Genomic DNA, 23,361 nt, shown 5'->3' with positions numbered 1-23,361 from the left:
CTTCCTCCTCAAATGGGCACATACCCTGTTGTGAAAACAGACCAGGACCTTCAAGATAGGGAGTAGAAACAGACTCGAATATTTCTTAGGAATTCCAGGAGTTATAAGCACAGGCTTATGGTAAAAGTAAAAGACATACAAGCTCAGGATCCAGATATACAGCAAGGAGCCTTCGTATCTGGTTTACAAGGGGCAAGATGGAGGACCATGACCAGCACCCCTAGATTCATGCCTGGGCTCTGCGTGTATTCACTTTGTGACTTTAGAAAGGCCATGGTCTCTCTGGGCCACCGTTTTCTAATCTGTGAAATGGGACATTGTCCTCTTCCCTTTCCACCTTGCAGAGTCACGTTAAGATATCTGTAAAATCTTTTTTTTTTTTTTTTTGTAGAGACGGAGTCTCACTTTATGGCCCTCAGTAGAGTGCCGTGGCATCACACAGCTCACAGCAACCTCCAACTCCTGGGCTTAAGCGATTCTCTTGCCTCAGCCTCCCGAGTAGCTGGGACTACAGGCGCCCGCCACAACGCCCGGCTATTTTTTGGTTGCAGTTTGGCCTTTGGCCGGGGCCGGGTTTGAACCCGCCACCCTCGGCATATGGGGCCAGCACCTTACCGACTGAGCCACAGGCACCGCCCTGTAAAATCTTTTTAACAGTACAGTGCAAACATAAGGCGTTATGTGAAGGAGGCACAAGTCTAAACTTTTCTGTATTGTGTGCATCAAAATTTTGTTTCCTTGCCTAAATTATTTATCTACATGGATTTATAGTTGTTAGTAAAGATGAAATAAGGGGCTTCCACTGATAACCTCTCTAGAAACTTTGGTGGTTTAATTCTTTTTTTTTTTTTTTACTGTTATTTGCATTTATTTTATGTTGCATCTATTCCCATGCCATAAGTTTTTGTTTCTTCAGTTTCTTCTGGGATATCTTTTTCTTCTGTGCTACCTCTTCTTCTGGTTTGGGAACAATCTGTTCCTTTTCAGTAAGGATCATCTCAATGTGGCAGGGGGAGCTCATGTATGGGTTAATGCGACCATGAGCTCTGTAAGTTCGGCGACGCATCTTGGGTGCTTTGTTCACTTGGATATGCTCAATGACCAGAGAATCTACATCTAAACCCTTAAGTTCAGCATTACTCTCTGCATTTTTTTTTTTTTTTTTTTTGTAGAGACAGAGTCTCACTGTACCGCCCTCGGTGGAGTGCCGTGGCGTCACACAGCTCACAGCAACCTCCAACTCTTGGGCCTACATGATTCTCTTGCCTCAGCCTCCCGAGCAGCTGGGACTACAGGCGCCCGCCACAACGCCCGGCTATTTTTTTGTTGCAGTTTGGCCGGGGCTGGGTTTGAACCCACCACCCTCGGCATATGGGGCTGGCGCCCTACTCACTGAGCCACAGGCGCCACCCTACTCTCTGCATTTTTAAGCATATGCAGCAAAAATTCAGCACTCTTTTTGGGCCACCGACCCTGTGTCCAGCCCCACTGTTTGGCCTGGGCACACCTACCAACTCCACCATTATAACGTCGGAATGGTACACATTGTTTCTTTAAGGTGACATCCTTCAGATACTTGGTGGCTTTTCGTATATGCATACCCTTGATGGCCTGGGCAGTTTCACGTGTGTTCTTAAAGTGAACACGAAGATTTGAGCCTCTTGACTTGCATGACTTTGTGGGGTTTTCTGGGTCAAGTGAATAGCGAACCATTTTCACAGATCACCTCAGGCCGCTTAGGGGAAGAGAAAGCTTTTTTTTTTTTTTTTTTTGAGACAGAGCCTCAAGCTATTGCCCTGGGGAGAGTGCTGTGGCGTCACAGCTCACAGCAACCTCCAACTCCTGGGCTTAGGCGATTCTCTTGCCTCAGCCTCCCAAGTAGCTGGGACCACAGGTGCCCGCCACAACGCCCGGCTATTTTTTGGTTGTAGTGGTCATTGTTGTTTAGCAGGCCCAGGCTGGATTCGAACCCACCAGCTCAGGTGTATGTGGCTAGTGCCTTAGCCGCTTGAGCTACAGTGCTGAACCGGTGGTTTAACTCTTAATGAATTTAGCTCAAATTAGATTGTGAAAGTAAGTACCTAGAAATACTGTCTTTCAACAGGGAAGAGATGGGATGACGCTGTTCCCAGGTAGAAACCACCTCACTCAGTTTATTCCTGACACAAACATTTGTTGACTGGGCGTACTGGCCATTACATTCTCCTCTGTAAGTGAATCAAGAAATAGGTTATTTCCTAGCCAGACACATTCTCTTCTGTATCCCATCTCTGGCCAAATTCTATGGGAATCTGGCTGTAAATATGTAAGGCCTCCCCCCCAAAAACCCAGGCCTGCCTATCTGCGGGTCCACGCCCATTTGCTGTTCCACTTGAAACTTGGAGGCAGGCCAAGGGTATGGCCAAGTAATTACTGTGTCAGAACCAGTTAATCACAGGCCCTCCGGAGGTGGGGATGAGGACCCCCGCGGGGCGGTGGAGGCACTTCTGAGCTTACCATCAGGTAGGACCCTAAGCCTTTGGGGCATCAGGAGTCTGTTAAATTACTCCACTCTTGAGCTAATTTGGTGCAGGCTCCCTGGACATAAGCCCTGGTTACTGGCTGGCTGTTTCTGAGCCTGTTTTTGGCACAGGTAGCAAAGGAGGAGGGGAAAAAAATGGTGTAAGCAAGTTTCGAAATCTTAGATCATTTCATGAATGACTCAGTGTTTCCTTTTGGAAAAGTGCAATAATTGGCTTTCATTAATAACTTAGCTTTGAGAGATGGGTCTAAGGATTGAGGAACGTTTCATGCTGTCTGAACAAAGCCGTCCTCCAATCTTCATGTTTAGAACTTCCAGAGGAATTTCACACACTTGATAACATGGACTTGGTGAAAAATAAACTGTCACCTGCTTCCTCCTTCAGGCTTCCTGTTCTTTCTTTTTTTTTTTTTGCAGCTTTTTTTTTTTTTTGGCCAGGGCTATATTTGAACCCACCACCTCTGGTATATGGGGCCAGCGCCCTACTCCTTGAGCCACAGGTGCTGTCCCCTTCCTATCCTTTCTGAGAAAAGCATTGAGATTGTCTTTCTCTCTTCCTCTCCTTTTTCTATTTAAAAATATTCAACATATAAAATTATTACTTTTCTCCAAGAAACTAATTATATGTTACCTTTGAGAAAAAGTAGCCTGTCATTTGTTTTGTCCCAGAATGAGAATGTCATATTGTATATTCAGTGTATGAAATACATAACTAAATATATTTCAAAAATATTGGATTTCATTAATTTGGACACATTTCAATTCTAGAATTTTTTTTACACTTTCTCTCTCTGCATGTAAACAATCTTGAATATTTAATGCAGAACACTTCTTTTTTCCAGCATCCGTCTAGCTGAATCCAGCCCCAGAGCTATAAACTCAGATGTCTCAAATGACTCATTAATGGAATAAATGTTTCTAATGTTAAAGGTATGCAAATATAACTTAATCGGGTGAAGGAAGACACTGCAATTCAATAAATAAAGTTGAGAATGTTACTGTGGTTACCGTGAACTCTATTTGCATACAGGCTTATCTGTTTTTAAAGCAGAAGGGGGGGAGGAGAGGAGGAAGAAAAAAATTCCCAACTTTCCCCGCATGTTCTCAAAATACAATCAATATGATGAAACAGTCAGCAGGCAAAAAAACGGCTTCATGTGGAAGAATCAAAAAAAAAAACAAAAAACACTGAACACGTTTTCTAGAGTGTGGAGAGCAAACAGGAGCCGAGCCTCTGGTTCTCTTACTGAGAAAATGACACATCAAACTTTTTGTCACTCATGTCTGTTTTGTTAGGTCCGGACTGATTCTGTTACTATCCGGTTTCAGGAGTCTGTCCTGCTCGGGTTGTTGGGCTAATCACAACGTGGGTCCCTGGCCATTTCCCCCAGCCAAGCACATAATCAGATTGAAACAGAATCAGGAGAGACTGAGAAGAGAGGGGCGCCCCGAGATAGATTCTCACCCTGGCTATCAAATTACCAATCTTGCAACGTTTAACACTGTAAATTAAAACCAGAATCACTGTTGTCATTTTGGAAGGAAAGCTGAAATTGTGCATCGTGTTTACATCTGCGTGAGTACCGGTGCGTACTGTTCATTCTGTGTTCCAGAAGAAAACTTGAGCCAGTGGGAGAGGAAGGTGGAAATATTTCCAGGAAATAGCTGGGTGAGCAGAGTCCACACTTACTCAGGAAGAGAATGGATTTAAATAAATACTTTAGAAAATGTCTAAATTAATCACAGGAGTGGTCAGGAGTATGAATGAGAGCCCAGCCACAGCGGGGTTTCATTCCCGTGAGATGCTTGGGGGACCTTGGAAGGCCACATTGCCTACAGGATATTTCCCATTTTGGATTGCAGCAAATTGTACACCCGTCTGCCGCCCAGTAGCTGACTTGCCATTTTTTTTTTTTTTTTTTTGTAGAGACAGAGTCTCACTGTACCGCCCTCGGGTAGAGTGCCGTGGCCTCACACAGCTCACAGCAACCTCTAACTCTTGGGCTTACGCGATTCTCCTGCCTCAGCCTCCCAAGCAGCTGGGACTACAGGCGCCCCCCACAACGCCCGGCTATTTTTTGGTTGCAGTTTGGCCGGGGCTGGGTTTGAACCCGCCACCCTCGGCATATGGGGCCGGCGCCCTACTCACTGAGCCAGGTGCCGCCCTGACTTGCCATTCTTGAGGTCAGATACATCCAGAAAATGAGGGGAAAATGCCTGAAATCGAAAACAACAGTAATGTAACAAAGACTCATTTTATAAGTAAGTTGTGGTGTTTCCATTTGGTTAGGCCATCTTGTTCCTGGGGCATTGTCACTGTCCATGAGAAATTACTCAGACTAAACAGAGCAGGTGTGCTATTTTTAGGTACTGCATCCTTCTCCTTCCTTCCACCCCTCAAAAACATTTTCGATTCTGAAGTGGAAAGTGAAAGAAGGGAGAGACATGCTAAGAACTTGGAAATAAAGGTGGTAACCTGAGATTGTTATACAGACGTACATTTTACTGTGCTTTTGGTAAGTCTGCATATGGACGTTTTTGGTGAACTTTAGACATGAATCTGATATTAAAAGATAAACAGAGAAAAGCTGGTCTTCCTTCCACTGTGGACCCCAACCGCCAGTTCCTCTCACCTCCCCAGAGGGCCACCAGTGGGACCAGAGTGAAGACTTTTTTTTAAAGGAGCTAATTGCTCTGTCAATTTTGTTTTCCTTTACAATGTGAATAACCTTTGGTGGTCTTTATTCCTAGATAATTTTGCTGGGGAAGTAGATTTTAAAATAAAATGGTTAAAAAAAAAAAAAAGAGTCTGAGTACTAAGTACTCTTTACCTGTAAAAGTTTTAATTCAATTGCTAGTGAAACCATTCCTTTTTTTCTGTTTCACTTTTCAGAGGTATTCTGCACCAGCCAAAAGGAGTTAGTTAGGAGTGGGGTCAAAAACAAGATATGATTTAGGAAGCTTCTATTATTTTTAACACCTGAGAAAAATGATCATCACAAACTAATAGGTGAAGAAAAGCAGTGTCTGATTAAGTACAATGCCATTTTTTGCAGTTTTTTTTTCTTCCTTTGGCCAGGGCTGGGTTTGAACCTACCACCTCTGGTATATGGGGCCAGCACCCTACTCCTTGAGCCACAGGCGCTGTACAGTGCCATTTTTTAAAAAGCTGCAAGGAAAAGATAGCAAAGCAGGAGCAGTGGTTATTTTCTACGTGGTATGTTTTGGGTTTAGGGTGTTTTCTGCAGTTTTTGAATTTTCCATAATGGTCAGAAAGACTTTCTGATCATAAAAATCAAAAAGTATTTTTAAAGAATTAAATGGTGCATGTCAGAGTGTGTTTCTAATCTTTTCTAAGGGACATGGCAGAATTTGAGAACTCTTGCATTCAAAACATGACGAGTATGCAGGACTAATAACCATGTTCTTCCACTTTACTGTGGGATCATCCTGAATAATTCTGGTTCATCTACTGTGGCCTCTACTATATTCCTATATAACTGTTCATCATATAGATAAAATATATTATAGTTTAACCACATACATGTCATTTCAATAGGGACTGTTCCCTCATTTGGAAGATGGCACTTTTGATGCTATACAGGACAATCTGCATCAGGTCAATAAATATTAATTAAGTCTGAGCACCGAGTTCAGGGTTAAAAGGTTAATCCCAACACCTACAGCAGCCTGAGAGTGGATTATAGATACCACCCTAATATGCTGTGAAGACCCCTGGGAGCAGCTTCTAGCTTGATTGGCTTAATGATTCATTTATATATATATATATATTTTTTTTTCCCCTCAGGAATGGCACATTTATATTTTTTTATGCCAATAATTTATTGAACGGAGGTCTGTACACAGGCAAACCTTACTATGGAAACTAAGACATCGGGAGCTTCATTTATGTTTTAATGATATTTTTCAGTTGTAAGACTGTGTGCCCTTAAAAAAGGAGAAAAATAAGTTTGGGGGTAAACAAATATTTTAATTGCTTTCGAATGTTCCAATAAAATCAAACCCATATCCTCTTGCTCAAGAATTTTCTTGCCAGATTGTTACATAGTTGTTTCCCAAATCTCTCTAGCTTTCTCCTATTTTTTTAATCTGAGGAACTGTAGAAGACTCTGAGTGTGGTGGGCTGGTCAGAGAAAGCAAATGTTTACAAAACACTCAGACATTTACATGTCATAGGAAAGATTAAGAAGAAATCAGAACTCCCCTCTTAAAAACAGTAAAAAGTCAAACAATCAGAAAATAGCAAAAAAACATCTTAGGCCCCCAAAGAAAAAGAACATGTGCTTTTTCACATTCCTGTTTAAAAACCCATGTGTTATCTGCAAATAGAGTTCCCACTGTGAACATCCCAGTAAACGGCCAGTCCATGACTAAGGAAATACTCCAACTAATGATTCACTGATAGGCCAAGAAGTATCAGCAAGACCAGGAGGTCTTGTAGGTCGCTATCTAAACAGGCATGGCAAGAGCAGCAGTCCCAGCCAGATGGCAAAGGAGCAGTGGTTGAAACTAAACCATCACAAGGTTGCTAAGATGATTTCAGTCCACTGAGCAGCTAACTTTAGGCAGCTCCCACTCACACTGGAGTCTATGTGAACAGAACATAATAGAATATGCTGGGAATTGGGGGGAATCTTTGTGTTTTAGACAATAATTATTACAATTTGAATGATTGCTACTTACAATTTTGGTTTTCTCTCTAATAGATTTACAATGTTTTACTGCATAACCTCTTTTTTTCGTTTCTTTTTTTTTTTTGAGACAGAGTCTTGCTCAGGCAGCCTGAATAGCCTGCACCAGCATCCTCATAGCAACCCTCAAACTCCTGGTCCTCCTGCCTCAGACTCCTGAGTAGCTGGGACTATAGGTGGCCACCACGGGGCCCAGCAAATTTTTCTATTTATTTATTTATTTTGCAGGTAGAGTCTTACTTTGTCTCAAATGTGGACATTTTCCTATTTTTTTTTTTTTTGTAGAGACAGAGTTTCACTTTATTGCCCTCGGTAGAGTGCTGTGGTGTCACACAGCTCACAGCAACCCCCAACTCCTGGGTTTAGGCAATTCTCCTGCCTCAGCCTCCTGAGTAGCTGGGACTACAGGCGCCCGCCACAACGCCTGGCTATTTTTTTGTTGCAGTTTGGCTGGGGCCGGGTTTGAACCCTCCACCCTCGGTATATGGGGCCCGTGCCCTGCTCACTGAGCCACAGGTGCCGCCCAGACATTTTCCTATTTTTGTTTATATTTATTTATTTGAGATAGAGTCTTACTGTGCCACCCTTGGTAGAGGGCTGTGGAAATTTTCTATTTTTGGTAGAGATGGGGTCTCGCTCTTGCTCAGGCTAGTCTTGAATCCCTGGACTCAAGCAATCCTCCCACTTTAGCCTCCCAGACTGCTAGGATTGTAGGTGCGGGCCACTGTGACCTGCCATTCATACCTTGAAAACTAAGACAGACACAAAAAAGCTTGGAAAATTAAAGAGAAGAGCAGAAAGTCTTTTCTAATGTACAGGAATGGAAAGAGAGAAAACTTTAATTCAGAGATCTTTTCTTATGAGCAAAACTCTCCTTTAGATATGAGTAATATCACTCTCCAAATTAATAAGAACAATTTTAGGGTGGCGCCTGTGGCTTAAGGAGTAGGGCGCCGGTCCCATATGCCGGAGGTGGTGGGTTCAAACCCAGCCCCGGCCAAAAAAAAAAAAAATAAGAACAATTTTATTTCAACCTTGATTTCTTTGAAATTGAAAGAAGACTCAGTTTCTTGAATTAAGGATCGTGTCTCACAGCGTGCTACTTTTGAAAACATTATTTTTAAGGAAAAAACTCTATGATGTTGCATCTTCATAAAGACAGTGAAAGACAGTGTCACAGCCGTGGGACAGCTTTCATTCCCTGGGATAGCATCTTTTTTTTTTTAAAGCCAATTTTTTATTTTATTTTTTTATTTTATTTTATTTTTTGGTTTTTTGCTGGGGCTGGGTTTGAACCCGCCACCTCCGGCATATGGGACCAGTGCCCTACTCCTTGAGCCACAGGCGCCACCCTCCTGGGATAGCATCTTATTATGTAAGTAGGGTTCAGGGAAATTGTGTCAGGGATAGAGTCAAACTATGGCTTTTGCATGACCCCAAAGTACCAAATCCTGAGGTCTATTTATTTGGGATTTTTTTTAGAGATGGGGTCTTGCTATGTTGCCCAGGTTGTGCTCAAACTCCTCTGAGCTCAAGGGATCCTCCTATCTAAGTCTCCCAAGTAGCTGGGACTATAGGCTTACCCTACTGTATCCAGCTAAAATCTATTTAATTTAAGCCGGTGCCCTTGGCTCTGGATTCACTAGATGTGATAGTTAAAATAAATATACTTTCAGGTGGTGCCTGTGGCTCAGGAGTAGGGCGCCGGGCCCATATGCCAGAGGTGGTGGGTTCAAACCTAGCCCTGGCCAAAATAAAATAAATAAATAAATAAATATACTTTCAAATATACTTTTTTACTATAATATTTCAACTCATGTATTGTTACAAGTAATTCATTGATCTCTGGGGTCTGAAGGAAAGGTTTTCATTCTCAAGAAATCCAATCAAAAAAAAAAAAAAGGAAATCTAATCAAAAAAAAAAAAAGAAAAGAAGTCCAATCAAGGGTTAGTCAGGCCTCATATACCGAGGGTGGCGGGTTCAAACCCAGCCCAGGCCAAACTGCAACCAAAAAATAGCCGGGCGTTGTGGCGGGCGCCTGTAGTCCCAGCTACTCGGGAGGCTGAGGCAAGAGAATCGCTTAAGCCCAGGAGTTGGAGGTTGCTGTGAGCTGTGTGAGGCCATGGCACTCTACTGAGGGCCATAAAGTGAGACTCTGTCTCTACCAAAAAAAAAAAAAGGGGTTAGTCTCCATTAAACAGTCTCAGAAGTTCTCAAATACCAGAGATGTCTTCAGAAGAAATAAAATTCCTCAGTATACTTTCTTTTTTTTTTTTGAGACAAGAGTTTCATTATGTCACCTGAGGGCCATGACGTCACAGCTCACAGCAACCTCAAACTCTTGGGCTTAAGAGATTCTCGGCCAGGTTCAAACCCGTCAGCCTGGGTGCATGTGGCCAGCGCCCTACCCACTGAGCTATGGGCAACGCCAAGACCTCTCAGAAGGCAGGTTTCTTTCTAAAGAAAGTTTTTTTGAGGTGGGGGGTGGGGAGGTGCGGAGAGGTTTAAGGCTATGGGCTTTAAAAAAATCTGTCCTTTTGGCTCGGCGCCTGTACCACAGTGGTTACGGCACCAGCCACATGCACCGAGGCTGGTGGGTTCGAACCTGGCCCGGGCCAACTAAACAACAGTGACAACTGCAACAAAAAAAAATAGTCAGGCGTTGTGGCAGGTGCCTGTAGTCCCCGCTACCAGGGAGGCTGAGGCAAGAGAATCTCTTTTTGTTTTTTTGTAGAGACAGAGTCTCACTTTATGGCCTTCGGTAGAGTGCCGTGGCCTCACACAGCTCACAGCAACCTCCAACTCCTGGGCTTAAGCGATTCTCTTGCCTCAGCCTCCCGAGTAGCTGGGACTACAGGTGCCCGCCACAACGCCCGGCTATTTTTTGGTTGCAGTTTGGCCGGGGCTGGGTTTGAACCCGCCACCCTCGGTATATGGGGTCGGCGCCTTACCGACTGAGCCACAGGCGCCGCCCGGCAAGAGAATCTCTTTTATTTTTTTTATTTTTTTTATTTTTTTATTGTTGGGGATTCATTGAGGGTACAATAAGCCAGTTACACTGATTGCAATTGTTAGGTAAGAGAATCTCTTAAGCCCAAGAGTTTGAGGTTGCTGTGAGCTGTGACAGCACAGCACTCTATCCAGGGCAACATAGGGAGACTGTCTTAAAAAAATAAATAAATAAAGATCTGTCCTCTTATTTATGACTAAGGTATGTGTTTATAAACCAAATTTAAATTTATCAACCTGCTGGAGAAAGAGAAGGATTCTTTGAAAAGAAATAGTTTAAGGGATAGAGGACTAAAACGAGATAATGAGGCATGGGAGAACAGATCCAGATCTTTGAAGATCTGGATCCTTCAAAGTGCAAATATTTCCAAATAGCTTTTTAAAAATCTATTAAATCTGTCACCTGCTTATTTTATATTTTATATATTTTTAAAACCACTGAGGTTCAAAGTAAATAAATGTTATAATGGTTATATCCAATATTTACAAGGAGAATATGTTTGCTGAGAATTTGACATTTCTTTTTTTTTTTGCTTTCTAGTAATTTTATTTTATCAAAACACCCTCCCATTTTTTTTTTTTTTTTTTTTGTAGAGACAGAGTCCCACTTTAAGGCCCTCGGTAGAGTGCCGTGGCCTCACACAGCTCACAGCAACCTCCAACTCCTGGGCTTAAGCGATTCTCTTGCCTCAGCCTCCCGAGTAGCTGGGACTACAGGCGCCCGCCACAACGCCCGGCTATTTTTGGTTGCAGTTTGGCCGGGGCCGGGTTTGAACCCGCCACCCTCGGTATATGGGGCCGGCGCCTTACCGACTGAGCCACAGGCACCGCCCAACACCCTCCCATTTTTAAGACACCATTTTGTTCTTTCCAAACGGCCCCGCAAAGCTGTAATGCCTACCCAAAGATTTAGACCCCTTGTGAGACTATTTACATCCCTCCCTCCCCCAAAATGTTTCCATCCTAACTAAATTCAGTCTGTGTTTATACTCTTGGGAAATTTCATGGGGGGGCGGGGGCAATGCCAGGCACAATAATTCCTTGGCCTTTGCTCAAAAGGCACTATCCCAGGGAGACATTTCTTTTTTTTTTTTTTTTTTTTGTGGTTTTTGGCCGGGGCTGGGTTTGAACCTGCCACCTCTGGCATATGGGACCAGCGCCCTACTCCTTGAGCCACAGGCGCCGCCCAAATTTGACATTTCAATTATGAGTGCAATAGTGTTGCCACTTTCTTTTTTTAATTATTATTTTTTATTCATTTATTTTATTTTATTTATTTATTTTTTGAGACAGAGCCTCAAGCTGTCCGCCTGGGTAGAGTGCTGTGGCATCACAGCTCACAGCAACCTCCAACCCCTGGGCTCAAGCGATTCTCCTGCCTCCGCCTCCCAAGTAGCTGAGATTACAGACACCCGCCACAATGCCCGGCTATTTTTTGATTGCAGCCATCATTATTGTTTGGCGGGCCTGGGCTGGATTCGAACCTGCCAACTCAGGTGTATGTGGCTGGCGCCTTAGCTGCTTGAGCCACAGGCGCCGAGCCACCACTTTCTTTTTAAACATGATCAAATATATCATGTTGGAAAACCGTGTAATCTTATGTGGAAATCTTCCTTGGGCTCTTCATCCTATATGACTTCTGCCAGAGAACTTGAATACACATCAAGAACTTAATTTAAGTAATAGGTATTAAAAAAAGAAACCTACGGGCCAGGACCTAGAAACTTTTGACTTTGAACAACTGAGAAAGCTGTTTCCAAGTGGGTCGAGTGTGCATCTGTTCTGCCTCCAACTGTGATCTGAACGCATTCAGGATGTCCATGAAGTCTGGAAACCAGTGAGAATATACCTAATGTTGTGCCTCACTTCAGTCTGTAAAAATCAGGATCTGTACAACAGAATGGAATATAATAGAAGAAAATAGAATAAAACAAAAGAAATGAAAAGAAATTAAATAAGACTAGGTATGTTTCCAGGCCTTAGGAAAACCCTCTTCAGGGGTCCTCAAACTGCGGCCCGCTGGCCACATGAGGCGGTGTAATTGTATTTGTTCCCGTTTTGTTTTTTTACTTCAAAATAAGATACATGCAGTGTGCATAGGAATTTGTTCGAAGTTTTTTTTTTTTAAACTATAGTCCGGCCCTCCAACGGTCGGAGGGACAGTGAACTGGCCCCCTGTTTAAAAAGTTTGAGGACCCCCGCTCTACATTGAACTTGTGGGGTGTGGGGAGCCAGCAGAGGAGCTGGATGAAATGGGAACTCCACTGCAGGAAGTGGTGCTTTTTGGATGCTGCTAATTAAGGAATGTGGAACCCTTCCTTCTGAGTCAGCGTGGCGGCATGCAGAACTCTGCCCTGTTTACTGCTTACATGATCATCGCATGAAACTGTAGGCATCAACTAGAGTCTCTTGCCACTTAGCATTTAAGAGACAAGCGGTGGTGTGTTTTTACAGGGTTCCTAATCTTTAAAATGGTGAGTCACAGCTGGCCTTTTTGTCAGCCAGTCACACTTACGGTGTGGTCTCAGATGGCATTGTGCTATCCCAACAGAGGATCTGGACCATTTATGAGCTCACTTTTTTTTTTTTAATTATTGGGGATTCATTGAGGGTACAAGAAACCAGGTCACACTGATTGCATTTGTTAGGTAAAGTCCTTTTATGAGCTCACATTTTAAGGGTCACAGACTTATCATAGTACTCTGAGGATTCAGTGGAATTATACTGCAATAAGAATATCCCTGTGAGACTGTTAACTCTTATTTTAAACTTTTTTTTTTTTTGAGACAGAGCTTCAAGCTGTCACCCTGGGTAGAGTGTCGTGGCATCACAGCTCACAGCAACCTCCAACTCCTGGGCTCAAGCGATTCTCCTGCCTCCGCCTCCCAAGTAGCTGGGACTACAGGTGCCCACCACAACGCCTGGCTATTTTTTGGTTGCAGCTGTCATTATTGTTTGGCTGGCCTGGGCTGGATTCGAACCTGCCAGCTCAGGTGTATATGGCTGGCACCTTAGCCGCTTGAGCCACAGGTGCCGAGCCTTCTTTTTTTTTGAGATGGAGCCTCTAGCTGTCACCCTGGGTAGAGTGCTGTGGCATCACAGCTCATAGCAACCTCCAACTCCTGGGCTCAAGCGATTCTCCTGCCTCTGCCTCCCAAGTAGCTGGGACTACAGGAGCCTGCCACAACGCCCGGCTATTTTTTTGTTGCAGCCGTCATTGTTGTTTGGTGGGCCTGGGCTGGATTTAAGCCAGCCAGCTCAGGTGTGTGTGGCTGGCACCTTAGCCACTTGAGCCACAGGTGCCGAGCCTATTTTAAACTTCTTTTTAGTAAAATAAATGTTAATGAGCTTCAAAGGCAATACAGATATACTATGGAAAATAGAGAAAAAGAGGAATAATCCCAGCACTCTGGGAGGCAGAGATGGGTGGATCACTTGAGTTTGAGAGTTTGAGTGAGACCAGCCTGAGCAAGTTCGAGACTTGGTATCTAAAAAATAACTGGGTGTTGCGGTGAGTGCCTTAGTCCCAGTTCCTTGGGAGGCTGAGGCAAAAGTATCGCTTGAGCTCAAGAGTTTGAGGTTGCTGTGAGCTATGACGCTACAGCACTCTACCGAAACTGAGGGCAGCAAAGTGAGACTCTGTCTCAAAAAAAAAAAAAAAGAGGAAGTGTAGAAAAAAGGTCATACATATCCCATGATAGAAAAACCATTAAAAAAATTTATAAAAAAAGTTTTACATACCCATTGGTTATGGCTGTTAGACGTTTTTATCAAATAAAATAAAAAATAATACAAAAAAGAAAAATATTATAAAAAATTTGAAATGTTTGCAATAACAGAGAGAATAGTAAAAGTAATAAAAAGAACCCTCCAACCCCTAGATCAACAATTTCAAGATGTTAACTAATTTGCTTCAATTCTCCCATTTTTTTCTTTGCTAAAGTATTATGAATTCCTACGTCATGTCATTCACCTACATACTTCAGCTTTTTCTCTCTCCCTGTCTCTCTCTATATATGTACATTTTCTCATATAGTCCATAATGCCATTATCACAGCTAATAAAATTAATACAATTTTTAGCCGGGTGTGGTGGCTCACGCCTGTAATCCCAGCACTTGGGAGGCCGAGATGGGTGGATCACCTGAGCTCACAGGTTCGAGACCAGTCTGAGCCAGAGCGAGACCCCCATCTCTAAAAATAGCTGAGCTTTGAGGCCAGTGCCTGTAATCCCAGATATGTGCGAGGCTGAGGCAAGAGAATCACTTGAGCCCAAGAGTTTAAGGTTGCTGTGAGCTACGACGCCAGGGCACTCTACCAAGGGTGACAAAGTGAGACTCTGTCTCAAAAAGAAAAAAAAAGGAAAAGAAATTAATACCATTTCGGTATCACGATATTCAGTTCATATTTTTAATAACATTTCCTTGAGGAGAAAACCAATTTTAAGGGCGCCTGTAGTCCCAGCTACTCGGGAGGCTGAGGCAGGAGAATCGCTTAAGCCCAGGAGTGGGAGGTTGCTGTGAGCTGTGCGAGGCCACGGCACTCTACGGAGGGCCATAAAGTGAGACTTTGTCTCTACAAAAAAAAAAAGAAAACCAATTTTAATATTTTTATGCATAACACCTACATCCTACCTTTTTGCTTACTAATAAAACAATTTATAGTTTATTCAAAATACAACTTTGCATCTGGGTTTTTCCTTTTGCTGTTACAACTATTTCCTAATGGCATATTTTTTCAAAACTTTCTAATTTTAAAATAGGCTGGCTGCAATCACGTGGAGATAAATAAATGGGACTGATCAACAGTTTATTTGTGAACTTCCACACACACACAGAGACTGTGTGTATGTGTGTTTTTCTTCCCCTTGTAGTAAACCTTGTCGCCATGAATCTTTGTTCATAACACCTATTCCGTGATCAGGGCTGTTTCCTTAGGATTGATTCCAGGAGTGTTATTGCTGCATCCGAATGTATGAACATTTGTAAGGCCCTTGACTTTTCTCAGTGAGTTGTTTACAAAAGGACTGTACCAATTTACACTTCCACTTACAAAGGATGAGAGAGCCTCTATTAAAATGTTTAAAGGCAGTGCTTTTCAGAGCCCTTATAAATCATGGGCTACAAGAGGCTGACTTGTATTTGTCATATGGACGTGGTTATCTCAAAATAAATAAATATACATTTTCTATAGCTATAAAAACATGACATGCGCAGACTGCCAAACGAGCACAAAGTAACTTTGATTAAAGGAGGAAACTGGTCTACTTGTTGAAAATGTGGTAATGAGATAGTTTCCACCCAGCCAGAAAAGCTCAGTCCTGGAGGGGGGAGGGGAGCCCGTTTTGCCTCTTGTCTTTCCAGCCCGGAGAAGGTAAAATTGAACAGGTCAGCTTCCTCTTCCTTTCTTTTTTGATTTTTTGTTTTGTTTTGTTTTAAAAGCTTGAATAGTTTATTTACTTCCATATGCCTGAGTTGATGATGCAAAAAAAAAAAAAAAAAAAAATGCCGTGGAAAACTAGCAGAAAACTTCTGGCAAGGGTTTTCTGTGGAGGCAGCCCACTAGCTTAACAGAGGAATCGGCAGAGCCATTTTAGCTGCGACTCCAAATTCTACTTTTCTTTCCTTGGGGACACGCTGTTCTTATTTGTAGGCTTCAAATACAAACTGCTTCAGAAACTGTTTATTTCTGCTCACAGCATTCTTATTTTCTTTGTGGATATATGATCGTGTCGGTTACACATCTTGGCAGAAAATTCAACTGTGTGAGTTTGGAGAAAAGTTTATGTGACAGATTTATTTATTTATTTACTTAGGAGAGAAAGGAAAACGCCTTCCTGTGGTGTTTATTGGTGGTGGGGGGGAGTTGGGGGAAACAGGAACTTGATAAAAAAATATGTAGGATGACAGTCTTTAAGATCCAACATCTGAATTTTTAATATTTTAATTCCTTTTTTTTTTTTTTTTGAGGGAGGGGTGGATACAGGAAGGATGGTTCTCTTATCCCAGTTTGATTTTCACTGGTTTTGGCCCCTTCCACCAGGACAAAGTCTCATTCCTCAGAGCAAGTGGGAACAAAACATAACTCTTAAAATGTTTTTAAGAGGAGGACACACCGGCTTGGTCTCTATAACAGTATGTCAACAAAATGCACTAAGCACATTTTTTTTTTTTTAATTTGTAAAAGAAGCCAAAGGGATTAGCCCAAATCGCAGGGCTGTTGTAGAACAGGGAGACCTCCGAGAGGGCCCTGGCTAATGTTCTTTCGCTGACCACCACTGATGGGGCCCCTGAACCAGCGACCCAGGAGTTCCCCTTCTGGAGTGCAGGTCCCAGCAGCTGGATTGGAAGCCAGGCAGTCTCTGAACTGGGGACTGTTCATTTCCAGTTTTCTGGGGGAAACTGGCCTTGTGCTAAGATTTGGGAGCTGCCGAGCAAAAGCCCAGAGGCTGAGAGGGGTGCAGGACATGGCTGAGCTTCAGTCTAGAAGCCTTGGCTTTTTTTTTGTCACCGTAGGCCTGTCTAGGTGTGGCTGTGACCCTGTGACCTTCATCTCCTCCCGTGTTGCCCCCGTCGGAGGGTCCCATCTGAGGGTGTGGTTTGGGAGGGCACCTGCCTGGGGCTCATCAGCCTCTCCTTCCTTGGTGGCGCTCACCTTCCTGCCCTCTGCACCCTCCGCAGGCCGCCGTGACCTCCCGCGTGGGGAGGACGCGCCAGGATCGCTGGACAGCAAGTGGCCTTCCCGCTTGCCAGGACCGCCCAGACCAAGGTAGGAGCCTCAAGGAATCGCGCTTGCTTTGTCCACCTGGGATGGTCTCAGGGGTCCTCAAACTGCGGCCTGCGGGTCACATGAGGCAGTGTGATTGTATTTGTTCCCGTTTTGCTTTTTTACTTCAAAATAAGGTATGTGCAGTGTGCATAGGAATTTGCTCATAGTTTTTTTTTTCTTTTTTTTGTAGAGACAGAGTCTCACTTTATGGCCCTCGGTAGAGTGCCGTGGCCTCGCACAGCGCACAGCAACCTCCAACTCCTGGGCTTAAGTGATTCTCCTGCCTCAGCCTCCCGAGTAGCTGGGACTACAGGCACCCGCCACAACGCCCGGCCATTTTTTGGTTGTAGTTTGGCCGGGGCTGGGTTTGAACCCGCCACCCTCGGTATATGGGACCGGCGCACTACTGAGTGAGCCACAGGCGCCGCCCCATAGTTTTTTTTTTTTTTTTTTAAACTATAGTCCAGCCCTCCAACCGTCTGAAGGACAGTGAACTGGCCCCCTGTTTAAAAAGTTTGAGGACGCCTGGACTCTAGCTGATGATTGAGCAGCTCAGGAGTAGACAAATCTGCACCCAGTAGACAAAACCTGGTCTCTCCCTCCCCTCTTCCCAACACCCTGGCTTTCCATCCGGCCCCTGAGTAAGTGCCCTGCCAAGGGCCCTGCACTGGTTGGGTGAGAACATGTTTGAGGGTGTCAAAACCTGATTTTGAGAGCTGGGGACGTTCTGTGACCGTGGGCAGGGGTTTTTATCTTGAAAGTGTGGCTTCGTTGTGTGCTTACTCTGTGCCAAATCCCCTCAGCACACGTTGGGATGAGTGAGGATTGTGCACTCCTTCCAGATACACTTGTCTGAATACTGTTACCTCCATCAGTAAAATGGAAGAGGCAAAGAGTTCAACCAAGTTCAAGGTGGCACAGTTGGGTGCGCCCTTTATCGCCTGTGGGTATGGCAGTTTTCTAATCTACTAAATCGGGATATTCACTCTGCCTGCGTACCCCCAAATGCTGTATCACATGCTTGCCCTGGAGTAAGTGAGCAGTTGATGGTCACCCTTATTCTTTTCTTTTTTACTGTAGATATAATGGCTGGGAAGATGATTGCCATTATTTTTCTCTATTCTGCTAAGGTCAAGGTCAACCACTTAGGACCACAAAAGAATGATATGAGTCATGGTGGCCTTTGGAATTACATGTGGGCTGGAATACTGCTTTCTTTTCATTGTGGAACTTCAGGTTAGAAAGTTAAAGTCAGTTAAGTAAGGCAGAAATGCAGTGAACCTCTCATGGCCTCAGTTTCCCCAATGAAAATGGATTTAAGCATGTAAGTGATCAGGAGAGCTAATTAACACCAGGATATAAGGCAGGTTGGAGAGACTGTCTCTACATAGCATGGGCTCCACAAATTCTTCTTTTCCCTTCTTTTTATCCCTTCTCTGCTTTTTGTTGTAAAAGTAACCTGAAAATATAGCTATGTTTAAATATCTACATGATTTCAGCAAGGGAGACACTATCTGTGTTACTATTTTAGGAGGGCTCTTGGTTATATCAACCTACTTAATAAGCTGCTTATTAGCTCAGCCAGGTTGACATTCTGCTCTTATTGCTCAAAGGTCTCAGGTTTATTAGAATAAAATGTAAAACTTTTCCAGGGCCAGAAGACCCTGTCAATCAGTATACACTGCCCTCATCCTGACTTTCTCACTTGTCTCTGTACCACCTACAGTGCCGTGATGGCCCCCTGCTGTTCCTTGAACCACTGGGTACTTTGCTTCAAGGCCTTTGTTTCCCTGTCCCTAAGTCTGGAATGCTCTTCCTCCAGAACTCCTGTGGCTCACACTCATTGTCACCCTCTTTCATGGCTAGCCATTTTATTTTATTTTATTTTAGCTAGACAGGGTCTCCTGGTCTGTCACTAGGGCTGGAGTGCAGTGGTGCAGTCACAGCTCATGGCAGCTTCAAACTCCTGGCCTCAAGTGATCCTCCCTCCTTGGCCTTCTAAAGTGCTGGGATTGCTGGCATAAGCCATAGGGCCCAGCCCAGGGCCAGCCTATCTAACAGCATCCCTCACCCCTTCCACTCCCTGCCCCTTTGACTCCCTTGTTTTTCTTTCCGTCTTTTATTTATTTTATTTTTTTGCCGTTTTTGGCTGGTACTGGGTTTGAAGCCGCCACCTCTGGCATATGGGGCTGGCGTCCTATCCTTTGAGCCACAGGCACCACCCGACTCCCTTGTTTTTCTCCATAGCACTTATCCTCTAACTGACTATAATGTTAAATGTTAACTCCCTAATGATAGCTGTTTTATCTGTTTGGTTTGGTTATCCTGCTGCATTCTTTTTTTTGAGACAGAGTCCCTCACTCTGTCACCCTGGCTAGAGTGCTATGACGTCACAGCCCACAGCAACCTCAAACTCTTGGGCTCAAGTGATTCTCTTGCCTCAGCCTCCTGAGTAGCTGGGACTACAGGCATGCACCACGATACTCAGCTAGTTTTTCCATTTTTTTTTTTTTTTTTTTGTAGAGACAGAGTCTCACTGTACCGCCCTCGGGTAGAGTGCCGTGGCATCACACGGCTCACAGCAACCTCTAACTCTTGGGCTTACGCTATTCTCTTGCTTCAGCCTCCCGAGCAGCTGGGACTACAGGCGCCTGCCACAACGCCCGGCTATTTTTTTGTTGCAGTTTGGCCGGGGCCGGGTTTGAACCCGCCACCCTTGGCATATGGGGGGGCGCCCTACTCACTGAGCCACAGGTGCCGCCCTAATTTTTCCATTTTTTATAGAGATGAGGTCTTGCACTTGCTCAGGCTCGTTTTGAACTCCTGAGCTCAGGTGATCCACCGGCCTCGGCCTCTCAGAGTGCTAAGATGACAGGCGTGAGCCACCGCCCCTGGCCAGGGAGCATAGTTATTTAATTAAATAGAACTATTAAATACTGAAATGCTTCGCTGCATGTCTGCCACTGTCCCCCAACATGGAGGAAACTGGCTTTACCTTCGAGAAGCCTGCAGTCTATTCGGGTGCTGAGATGCTCACACTGGTATCCAGGGCCAGGTAGGCATAATCCAGTAAGTGTCATAAAGGGGACACTGAACAAAGGAGAGTGTGACTGAAGCAGGTGGCACTCGCAGTGGGCCTTGAGGGTGGGTAGGGTGGCTGCAGATTGATTTTTACATGTATCTGACACTTACGTGTGTGGAGATTGGAAGCAAGGCTGGGGCAGGCAGGCGGAACTGAACAAGGAGGTAAGAAGAGAATCGTTGATGAAATTTGATCAAGAAGTAGTCCATGGGGAGGCACCTGTGGCTCAAAGGAGTAGGGCACCGGCCCATATGCCGGAGGTGGTGGGTTCAATCCCAGCCCTGAGCAAAAACTGCAAAGAGAAAAAAAAAAAGAAGTAGTCTATGGACAGTGCCCGTAGCTCAATGGGTAGGGCGCCCGCCACATAACACTGAGGCTGGCAGGTTGGAGCCCGGCCTGGGCCTGCTAAACAACAATGACAACTGCAACCAAAAAATAGCTGGGCATTGTGGTGGTGCCTGTAGTCCCAGCTACTTGAGAGGCTGAGGCAAGAGAATCACTTAAACCCAAGAGTTTGAAATTGCTGTGAGCAGTGACACCATGGCACTCTACCGAGGGCGACATAGTGAGACTCTATCTCAAAAAAAGAAAAAGAAGTAGTCTATGGAAATACTAAAAAATTGACTCTCCGTTTCCAGAGTAATTAGCATACTGGGTTTTTAAAATTGTTTTCGTTAAGGCCAGGGGCATTGGCTCACGCCTGTAATCCTAGCATTCCAGGAAGCCAAGGCGGGTGGATTGACTGACCAAACTGAGCCAGAGTGAGACCCCCCCATCTTTAAAAATAGCTGGGTGTTGTGGCGGGTGGCTGTAGTCCCAGCTACTGGGGAGGCTGAGGTAAGAGAATTGCTTGAGCCCAAGAGTTTGAGGTTGCTGTGAGCTGTAACACCATAGCACTCTACTGAGGGTGACAGAGTGAGACTCTGTCTCAAAAGACAAACAAAACAAAATAAATAAATTGGATGGCGCTTGTGGCTCAGTGAGCAGGGCACTGGCCCCATATACCAAGGGTGGCGGGTTCAAACCCGGCCCCGGCCAAACTGCAAACAAAAAATAGCTGGGCGTTGTGGCTGAGACAAGGGAATGGCCTAAGCCCAGGAGTTGGAGGTTGCTGTGAACTGTGACGCCACAGCACTCTACCAAGGGCAACAAAGTGAGACTCTGTCTCTAAAAAATTAAAAATAAATAAGTAAATAGTTTTAGTTGACAAATAATAATTGTATATATTTAGGGTGTGCAATGTGATGCTTTAATGTATGTGCACACTGTGAAATGATTCATTGTTAAACTAATCAGCATATCCATCACTTCATGTGCTTATTTTCTTCTGGTAAGAACATTTAAAATCACTGGTAGCAATTTTCACACGTGCAATACATTATTATTTCTTTTTCTTTTCTTTTTTTTTTTTTTTTTTTTGGTTTTTGGCCGGGGCTGGGTTTGAACCCACCACCTCCAGCATATGGGACTGGCGCCCTACTCCTTGAGCCACAGGCGCTGCCCTCTCTTTTTTTTTTTCTTTCTTTTTTCTTTCCTTGGACATACAAATGATCATTGTGTTAACAATACTTTTTTTTTTTTTCAGTTTTGGCTGGGGCTGGGCTTAAACCTACCACCCCGGGTATATGGGGCCAGCGCCCTATTCCTTGAGCCACAGGTGCCGCCCTCTTTTATTAATTTATTTATTTTTTACTTTTTTTTTTCTTGAGACAGAGTCTCACTATGTCACCCTTGGTAGAGTGCTGTGGCGTCACAGCTCACAGCAACCTCAATCTCTTGGGCTTAAGCGATTCTCTGGCTTCAGCCTCCCAAGTAGCTGGGACTACCGGCACCCGGCTATTTTTAGAGACAGGATCTCTCTCTGGCTCAGGCTGGTCTTGAACCTGTGATCTCAGGCAATCTACCCGCCTGGGCCTTCCAGAGTGCTAGGGCTATAGGCATGAGCCACCGTGCCCGACCAACAATACATTATTATTTTTTTTTTGTAGAGACAGAGTCTCACTGTACCGCCCTCGGGTAGAGTGCCGTGGCGTCACAGCTCACAGCAACCTCTAACTCTTGGGCTTACGCGATTCTCTTGCCTCAGCCTCCCGAGCAGCTGGGACTACAGGCGCCCGCCACAACGCCCGGCTATTTTTTTGTTGCAGTTTGGCCGGGGCTGGGTTTGAACCCGCCACCCTCGGTATATGGGGCCGGCGCCCTACTCACTGAGCCACAGGCGCCGCCCTCAACAGTACATTATTATTAACTACAATCACTGAGCTATATAATAGATCTCCAGAACTTGTTTCTCCTGAGACTTTGTACCTTTTGACCAATGCGTCCCTACTGTCTTCTCTCCCAAAATTGCTAATCACCATTCTAACTCTCTACTTTGGTGAGTTCAACTTTTCTGCATTCCCTGCAGTATTTGTCTTTCTGTGTCTGGCTTATTTCAGATAAGTATATATTAATTGGTTACTAATGTTTATGTAGGTAAACTATAAATATGTTTGACATATAAAAAGATCAGAACCTTTAGCCACCAAACTGTTCTGGTTCCTTGCTTACATATGAGAATTGATGACTTGCTGTGCACCTTCCCAACTTCCCAAATATCATTTGCATAGATATTTCTTAGGATCTGTGTGTGTGTGGGCATATATATGTCATGCACATATAGTTCCTTTAGAAAATACTGTATGTTGGGCGGCGCCTGTGACTCGTGAGTAGGGTGCCGGCCCCATATGCCGAGGGTGGCAGGTTCAAACCCAGCCCCGGCCAAACTGCAACGCCTGTAGTCCCAGCTGCTTGGGAGGTGAGGCAAGAGAATCGTGTAAGCCCAAGATTTAGAGGTTGCTGTGAACCTTTTGACATCATGGCATTCTACCCGAGGGCAGTATAGTGATACTTTGTCTCTACAAAAAAAAAAAAAAAAAGAAAAAGAAAATACTGTATGTTATTGTGTGTGTTTAAACAAAAATGGCATACCTTTGTGCAGCTTGCTTTTTTTCCTTTTCTCTCTCTCTCTTTTTTGAGACAGAACCTCACTGTTGCCCTGGCTAGAGTGCTATGGCATCATAGCTCACAGTAACCTCAAGCTCTTGGGCTCAAGTGATCCTCTTGTCTCAGCCTCCTGAGTAGCTGGGAGGTGGTGGGACTACTACCACAGTTTTTTTTATTTTTAGAGATGGGATCTCACTCTTGCTCAGGCTAGTCTTGAACTTCTGAGCTCAAGCAATCCACCCTCCTGAGCCTCCCAAAATGCGGAGACATAGTTTCACTATGTG

The 23,361-nt window shown here is 44.4% G+C and overlaps 1 protein-coding gene across 1 annotated transcript in view; it reads left to right on the top strand.

Annotated features, from left to right (window-relative positions):
* Positions 1-16,990: 16,990 nt before the first annotated feature.
* Positions 16,991-23,361, top strand: part of ZNF217 (zinc finger protein 217) — a 43,351-nt gene continuing 36,980 nt past the window's right edge. The window contains exon 1 of the mRNA XM_053574379.1: positions 16,991-17,010. The gene's annotated coding sequence lies outside the window, so the exon portion shown is untranslated. The remainder of the gene's footprint in view (positions 17,011-23,361) is intronic.

The sequence above is a fragment of the Nycticebus coucang genome, chromosome 21, assembly GCF_027406575.1.
Source record: "Nycticebus coucang isolate mNycCou1 chromosome 21, mNycCou1.pri, whole genome shotgun sequence".
Classification (NCBI taxonomy): Eukaryota; Metazoa; Chordata; class Mammalia; order Primates; family Lorisidae; genus Nycticebus; species Nycticebus coucang.
Note: the sequence above shows the minus strand (reverse complement) of the source record. Positions and strands in the feature narration are given on the sequence as shown.